At 33.4% G+C, this 8,960-nt stretch overlaps 1 long non-coding RNA gene across 1 annotated transcript; it reads left to right on the forward strand.

Moving 5' to 3' along the window:
* The first annotated feature begins 5,906 nt into the window (after positions 1–5,906).
* Positions 5,907–8,734, forward strand: LOC137648471 (uncharacterized). The gene is made up of 4 exons (XR_011045632.1): positions 5,907–6,027; positions 6,598–6,757; positions 8,119–8,277; positions 8,614–8,734. It is a non-coding gene; the product is annotated as an uncharacterized lncRNA (long non-coding RNA).
* Positions 8,735–8,960: the final 226 nt, after the last annotated feature.

An 8,960-nucleotide genomic window follows, 5' to 3' on the forward strand; every position in this document is an offset into this window, starting at 1 on the left:
TTCTGTGGTTTAATTCTACTTTTAAGGATTGCAAACGCAGACAAAAGTTGATTATCTATGACTTAAATACAGCAAAGTTCTCATAGGCCGTAGACTAATTTGAATCTGCTTCAACGACAATATTCCTATTTGCATTTTTTTTAACTTCAACACAGTATCATTATGTATTTTACTGAAATTGATATACTGTATTTTAGACATTTTATTTAGAATCTCACTAATGTCCTTATGGAATTTCTTCAATATCTTTATGATTATTAAACAGATTAACCAACAGTTTTTTATAATTTCATCCTCTTTTGATGACGTTCAGTGAATTTGGTCAAGCAGGGTATGTGAATGAAACCTTTTAATCCATTCGCTTTAATTAGATGATTAATTGTCTATTCCTAAGGTATTTCGAAACAACTGATTTTATGTTAGTAGTTCCCCAAAGAACTTTCTGCGGGACTGACATAATGTCTAATATACAAAATGCCTCACTCATTTTGGTAAAGATGCATTGTTAATGTTTCTTCAAAAAGGCCCACAAAAGAAACAAAGGTAATATAAATAATAAACTATATTTCGAAGAGGGCCAATGTGTATTGATCGAAATATAGTGATTTATTTATATTTCCTTTGTTTCTTTTCTGGGCCTTTTTGAAGAAACATGTTAAACTTCGATTACAGTTATAAGTAAGACATTGTTAATGTATATTACAAAAAAAAAAAAAACTAGTAAAAACTCTACTTACCATTTTTCACACGAACATAACTCCTATATTTTCTTATATAAGAGCGTTGAGAAAGTCAAATATTGGCCCTATGGGTATATTAAATAATTAACCTTTTCGTTGAGAGGAGTTTTCGTATATAACCTTACCTAAACATTATATACAGAATATCTGTAATTCCGTAAACAATTTTTTATGCATGATGTATATGTATAAACAAAAACTTAGCTTGGGAAAACTTAGGTAATTCCTTATAGAAAAGGGTTAGGTATAAATTTTGAGACCGAAGTTTGTATCATGATGCTGTTTTTCCTGGGCCTTTTTCTATACTCTTCCAGAAATTTAGCAAAACGTTTGTTTCTATCTTAATCGCTACCTACAATTAAACATCTCGTTGGTAAATAATTCCTTCAATGTTTTAAAAACTTTGTTACTGGAAATTATAACTAGCATATTAATAATAAATACCTTTATTCCACAAAATCTACAGTGGGTATTATAGAGTATACATACCTTTCAATTGTATAATGGAATTGAATTATAACTAGAAAATTAATTCTTATCAAATTCTTGGTACGCATAAATAAACTTCCGTGTAAATTAAGATTGACACTTTCGTGACGACAAAATTTGAGTGTTGCTGCTATGATTTGTTTGTAGACAGTTTAAATTTATTGACTGTTTGTGTGTTCTGGTTGATTTTATATACCTTATGCGTTTATGGAAACATAGTTTTATTAGAAATACATATATAAATACAAAAGAAGAGCTATATCAAAGACATGAGACGAACAAACACAAGGAATAACCAGTCTGAGAGGGGATTATCTACACTCACTGGGGTCACTATTTTCATTGAGAAAATGTAGTTGTAGACCGTATCTTGACCACCTGGCTCCAAAGCTTCTAAGCGGCATCCCCTCGGAGAAACAATACCCAAAGACACCCCCACCCCCTCCTATCCTTCAAGCTATCCTTCTTCCCCGTCTCATCTTTACTCCTTCAGAAATTGGATCACTACCAGAAGCTTAACCTGTAGTACGAACCAAGGTCCGATCTATAGACCTTGGTACTAACGACCACGGTCTAGCTCAACCGTGAGTACGACCCTCCTTTCCCTCCATATACTGCAGTACTTATACCTCCTTACTACACCCTTTTGATGCCCAGAGACAGAGTATCAAATAATGGGAGTCATTACTCTTCATTGAAGTCTAAATAAACTTTCATTGTTATCTTAATAAACGAGGTTATCGTGAGTGGGAAGAGTACATTAAACCTGGGACTAAAGGGTTTGTATACAAGGGGATTGGCAAGGGGCACTTAGATGTTTAATGAAATTGTATAGAGGTCTGTCGAGTAGCTGGCTTGCATGTTATATTATTAATTTCATGATAACTACTTAAAGAAAATATCTTTACGGTAGAACCTATTTTATACCTAAAACTAACCAAGATGCCAGTGACTACAAAATAACTTTAATGAAATCATTGAAGTTCAGAATATCAGTATCCAACTTACGGATCTCATTTCGAATTATCCTTGAATTTATCTTTTCTTTATTCAGGCAACGTCGCTTTTGTTGTGGGTATCCATTACTTTGAATTGAATTGATTTAAAGTTACCTAATGTTTTATTTTCTCTCCCTTTTGAAAAATACTCTGATGTATTGACACAATAGTTTTATTTATAGCCTCTCTCTCTCTCTCTCTCTCTCTCTCTCTCTCTCTCTCTCTCTCTCTCTCTAGTTTGACTCGGCTATAGAGCAAGATCTCGCATTATCAGCAGACCAAACAGGATCGCCAAGACGGGCGCACCGTAGTCTCATTCCCCGCCATAACACTCCCATTAGAACTCTTGGGAATTCCGCCAAGAGATCCTCTTTATTTGCGTCTGTCTACATTACTCAAGTTTCATTAGATTTCAGCAAAAATTACCGAGATAAAATGGCTTGATGGGCAATTCTCCGCGTTAACGTTCCGCTGTGGGTTTCTTTATTTCAGGAAGGGACCTAAAAGTTTAATTGGTAACTTGTGGTCACATGAATATTCCATGGAAATAGCTGTAGACTCATCAAGAACTACTGACCACTTAGCTTTATAAAATTGTGGGGATTGTAAAAAAAAAAAAAAAAAAAAGTTTCGTTGTTTCGTACTGTTGTTTATGCAAAATGAATTTTCATGGTTTATTTAATATGGGTTTTTTATCATGTTATCAATGTGGATATTTTTGGTTTGTTTGATCAATTTTGTATTACGAATACTCGTGGTTTATATTTTCGGTATATGAATAAACATGTCTTGTTTGATTTTTTTCTGCATATAAACTAATATGCATATGGTATATTTCTGTCCCTTAGTTAAAAATTTGTTGTTTTTGGTTTTTTACTTTCTCAATAAATGCTGTAAAATGAAAACTATTAACAGGATAAGGATTTTAAAGCTAGATTTTGAAGCAGATTCAAAATGGTCATAATAGCGGAGTTTATTGTAAGGATATTATGGATGGGAAGATGCTTAGGATTTTCAAGTACTGACCCGCAATTACTAAAATATATTAAAAGCAGAATGATAAATACGTTTAATGTAAATAAAATAGGATTAAAAACTTCTATTAAAAAAAGTATTTACGAGTCAATATATTTTTTTATTTAAAAACATATTTAGAGCACAGCAATGGCTGCAAAGATATAATGTTTTTCTTGAAAATTAAATTACAATCCCAAAGGTTGTATATTAGGTGTAGATATACAGACAGTATATCAAAGTACATAACAAAAGAATTTCTAGACTATGTATTTTCATTTTGATTTATGTTGATTTATTTATATTTGTAAACATGAATTCATATCTATATTTTATTATATTTTTGTTATATTTTTGTAAATAGAATAATTACACAAAAAATGTAAATGAATAAAATATAATTGTATTTTTATAATAAAAGAAAAAAAAACATATTTAGATAAATAGTAAAAATTTCTATTGTAAATACAGTATATGTAAAATAAAGAAATATGTAAATATACTGTAATGTAAATATGTTATAAATTGTAAGATTGTAAATGTGTATTCATAAAGAAAATAAACAAAAATATTAATGGTTTATTGAAATCATTTTCGCATTGCAAATATTTTAAGAGTGCACCCTGTGTGAGCTGCTGGCATCATTTTCAACAACAGGATTGATGATAAATCTCCTCTTTTCCAATATTTATAATCAGGCATGTGCAACCTGCAGTCCCCGAGACTTTCTACTTTACTGAAACTATTTCTTTATACCAGTCATCATCATTACCATCAATAGGAAGTAATGCAAGAGATGTTAGTTCTATGTAAACTTTCATAGTAAGATAAATAAAGCAAGGAATAATTGAGAAAAAGAACAGTAGGCCTATATATGTACTACATTACGGTCCTCACCTGCAAGGTCTATAGATTAAGGAGGTCTTCTCAACCCCGACCAAAAATATGAGTCTTCTGCGCAGGTACAGACTGTGACGTAGGCAGTACCTATAGGTGCGGCCAAGGTCATAGACTAGGTCTATAGATTAAGGGCTCACTTGGATATGTTGAAATGTGGCCCACAGTTGACGAACAGTTTTGCCCATGTCTAATTCAACTTATCGTTATATCCCGCCACCTTTATCATTATTATCATTCAATAGATGTTAAGCAATATGTGTACTACATGTTTAATTAAGCTAGGGTACATGTGAACCTGTCGGTATTTTCCAGACAATTCAAATCAGACGATACGTCGGAAAAAACTCATTCTCTAGTCTTGGGTAGTGCCATAGCCTCTGCACCATGGTCTTCCACTGTCTTAGGTTAGATATCTCTTGCTCGAGAGTACACTCGGGGACTCTATTCTATCTTATTTCCCTTCTTGTTTTGTTAGATTTTTTTTATAGTTTTTAAAGGAGATATTTATTTTGATGTTACTCTTCTTAAGATATTTTATTTTTACTTGTTTCCTTTCCTCATTTGGCTATTTTCGCTGTTGGAGCCCCTGGGTTTATATCATTCTGCTTTTCCAACTAGCAAGTAATAATAATAATAATAATAATAATACAATCTCTTCCTCCATGAGTTGTCTGGAGAAAGAGATGGACACTAATATAAAGATAAAAAGAAAGAGATGGCTACTGAAAGGAGACAGAAAAACTAGAAAAGCTTAATAAGAAAAAAAAAATAGGAAATTGGAAGCGCGCCCCTTGTCAAGACCGGACAAAGTAAGCCGCCTAAATCCTCAGGTCAAAGGACGACCAACGAATCGATCCCATAAACCTCCCCCAGTATCCTTTGGATCATCACGAGTAAATTAATATCTGGATAATGGTGGCATCCTTCTTTAGTCTCCTATACTGCTTCGGCACTTGTGGAATTTATTGTTTTTTTTTTTTAATTTGTATTTGTTAAGTTTTTTTCAACATATGTCACAGAATGCAGATGGCTTACATGGTACTCACTTTGGAATGATGATATTTGTGTATAGCTTCAAACGGGTAAGACTTGGCCTTTTCCAGTAATATATATATATATATATATATATATATATATATATATATATATATATATATATATATATATATATTTACATACAGTATATATATATATATATATATATATATATATATATATTTACATACAGTATATATATATATATATATATATATATATATATATACCATAGTACTTTCCAAATTTTGGAAGGTAGCCGACATAAACAAAGAACAAAAGAATTTGCCTTGGGTCTGTGATCCCGTGGCCGAGTGATTTCGATGTTAAAAGATACTCATGGCTTATTTGAGTGTATATATATATATATATATATATATATATATATATATATATATATATATATATATATATATATATATATATATATATATGTGTGTGTGTGTGCGTGTGTGTGTGTGTGTGTATGTATGTTTGTTTATGCATATAAGTATATAAATGTACATATGTATGTGTCTATATATATACTAGCGAGAGCTTGTGTAAACAGTCTTTAAGAGCTAATATAGCGTAGATTGTTATTAGATAACGAAAAAATTAGGAAAAATATCGATAAACACTGCCATATTTCAAATCTCCATTGAGCCAATGTAAACCGGTTAAAACCCGATTGTGAGACCAACTCCCGGCTTCAACCATCGAAAACTACTTTGCTTCCAAGAAGTGATAGTTCTATTTTGCATTTACTAAAGATCTCTTGTCGACATGTTGTCTTCGTGAGTTTAAGTAAGCGGTTCCATTAGAATTCGAGACGTGTCAGTTGTGTGAGGAAGGAACCAGTCGAGTTCAAGGTAAATACAGATGGGTTTTACATTAGTGGGGAGATGTATGTGGATACTTTAGTGCATATTAACAGCAAGTGGTTCTGATTATGATTGTATGTTTCTCTTGGGTTATTCTTATAGCAGTTGCAAGTTGCCCAACTCTAGATTTATCAAATTTTTAAATTAAAAGATTCTATTTGTATATAACTTTTTCGTAATAACTATGGCTTAAAGTTAAGTTGTCTTGCTGAATATTTAAAACTAAATCTAAATACAGATGCATGCTAATAAAAAATCCAATTATTTGAAAAGATCTTTTTCGGAAATTACATTGTTTTAAGTCCATTTGTACAGTGCTTAACGAATATTTAAACTAAATCAAAATAGTTTATTGCATGCAAGTTAGTGTGTTTGCTCTGTTTTTAAATTGCACTTCCATTCCCTTGTATATTTCTTTACGTTTCGTGGATAATGCTTAAGAGTGGTCTTCTCCATTACCCACCAAAATGACTTTTAGACGCCCAGCGGTAATCTGAAATCTTTTCGTGACCAATTTTCTAAATTGGTCATCGCAGCTTTATTCTTCTACCCTTACAGACTAAGATGGAGTTTGACACACACTTGCCTGACACTAGCACCTTTTATAGTGTTTCTGTTGCTGTGGGGTTCGATAATACTAATTTCCATAATCTACTTGTGCAGACAGGTATACTTGAAAATTAAGGATTATCTCCCGATCTATTTGAAGAAGAGGAACGTAAGTAATTAAGAGCCAATTATTTGTTTTGACTTGTGCTTTTTCAATTCAATTTATATAAATATTCTTGGTTTATGGGAAGTTGCCTTCGAATTAGTTTTCCGGTGTAAAGTTTATGCGGAATTAAACTTATCCTTTAAGTGAATAAATTTATTCAGAAATAAACTATTTTAAGTGAAACCTCTTCACTCTGTTAAGGGCATGTAGAATGTTATAGTCGCACCAACAACCTAAAACTAGTGGAGCGGGTGAAGCCCCTACCTTATGTGCCATGTTTCCACCAACGCTACATCACGGAGGCGTTAGATCTGTATGTTGCGTCGTCAGGCACGGAATTTGTCCATGTGAACAGCATTGACATTCCTCCTCCTCATATCTCTCTCTCTCTCTCTCTCTCTCTCTCTCTCTCTCTCTCTCTCTCTCTCTCTCTCATTTACTTGCCATTGAAATATCAAAAAATTCTTCCTTGCTGTTTCTCCGTACAGAAAATAATTGCTTTCATTAAAGCTAATTTTTTACCTTGGCAATGTAAATGCGAGAGCCTTGTAAACAGTTAATTCGATAGCATACATGGCAGCCTGTCACCATAACAGGATATAAGTATATATTTAGGAAACCGGTGCCGGCTTATTTCTCTTTTGAAGTGTGGCTTGTCTGATCCAAACATGCTTATTAGTTCCAATCTAAATGATCCATTCATTATACACGGCTCATATATTCATAAACGTTGAAAATTTGTTCCACTCCTAGTCTTGGCATAACAAAACCCAAACTCTGTAAAATTGCCTCATTTCTTTGATTTAAGTGCCTCGAGCTTTAAAAACTTACTTAGTATTTTTAATATGCTAAAATATTTGCTCTTATTATCTGTTTTAACTAATGTTTTTTACGCAAATCGGGCAAATGATGCCTAGTTTGTTTAAACTGCAAGCCACGGTGTCTCCCCCGCTCGAATTCCCCAACCTAGATTTTAGAATGATCGGACTATAGGTCATTGTTGTCTGCCAAAGGAACTCTTATATAGAACCTACTTTAACGGACAAAATTTCTTCAGACAGCACTTATTGCAAATAAGCGTTGAATTAAATAAAACTGGTTAATGATCAATGCCTTCAAGTGGTGCCATCGTACTGTAAGTGACTAGGACCTTGCCAGGCTTCTTTCATTCCTTGTCTCCGCCTAAACTCTTAGCTGAGTTCGCTCTTCAGTCTTTAACTGGTACAGCTACGGTATTTCCCATTCTACAGTGCTTTGAAGGGGAATGGAAACTCCGCCCCCAGTGTAGAGGTATTTATCCCAAATTCATAATTTGGTTTACCCTTTTCTTATTTCAAGATATAAATTAGATTTCTTCTTTCCAGGAACAGAGATCTAAGAAGAATTCCATGCCCTTATCAGACTTGGAAAGTTCCTCGATGTTGCGTGCGTCGTCAGGCGTAGTTGTGCCCCAAGGAGCCTCCGCTAATGAAGGCATTGCATTGCCCGAATTCATTGCGTTCCTGTAAATGGTCCTACGTTAGGTTCGTTCTCAAAGCCATATCGTGATTAGCCATTAAGAGGCCTTGAAGCGTTTGTTCAATAATTGATATTTTTATGTAATAAAGTTGACTTTTACTGTTCGTTAGTGATTAAAACCTTTATTTCAAATGGGTATAATCCACTAAACCAAATATCGTGACTCTCATAACTTATGAGTAGTTTACTAGTCAAAATACTTCTCATCCATACTATAAATCCCTTGTCAGACTACTTAGTAGTGGGAAGAGATAGATTTACTAAGTACTGAAAATTAATGAAGGGGGCCGGGGAGTTTGGATTTTTCTTTCTTAGTAAAGATAAGTTTAAACCTTTTTCAGAATGTCCAGTCGCTGCTGCTAACAATTCTGTTAATGCTGCTGCTTCCAATGCTGTTGTTACCATCCCGTTGGAATGGTCGCCTAGCAATAGAGATATTATCCTATGATACTGACCTGGATAGATGGTACTGACCTGGATAGATGGTACTGACCTGGATTAAACAAAGAAAATAAAAACTTACTAGTTTTGACGGTCGTCGGATGACGTCACTTCCGTTAACTTCACTGTCTTGTTTTCAGGTTTCATCTAAGACTAGTTAGTCTGTGACAACGAAATAGGAATGTTAAATGTTAGTGTGCCTGCTTCGAAATTTAATGACTTAAAGTTCTGTCTGCTGAAAATGCTT

Source organism: Palaemon carinicauda, chromosome 10, assembly GCF_036898095.1.
Source record: "Palaemon carinicauda isolate YSFRI2023 chromosome 10, ASM3689809v2, whole genome shotgun sequence".
NCBI classification, from domain to species: domain Eukaryota; kingdom Metazoa; phylum Arthropoda; class Malacostraca; order Decapoda; family Palaemonidae; genus Palaemon; species Palaemon carinicauda.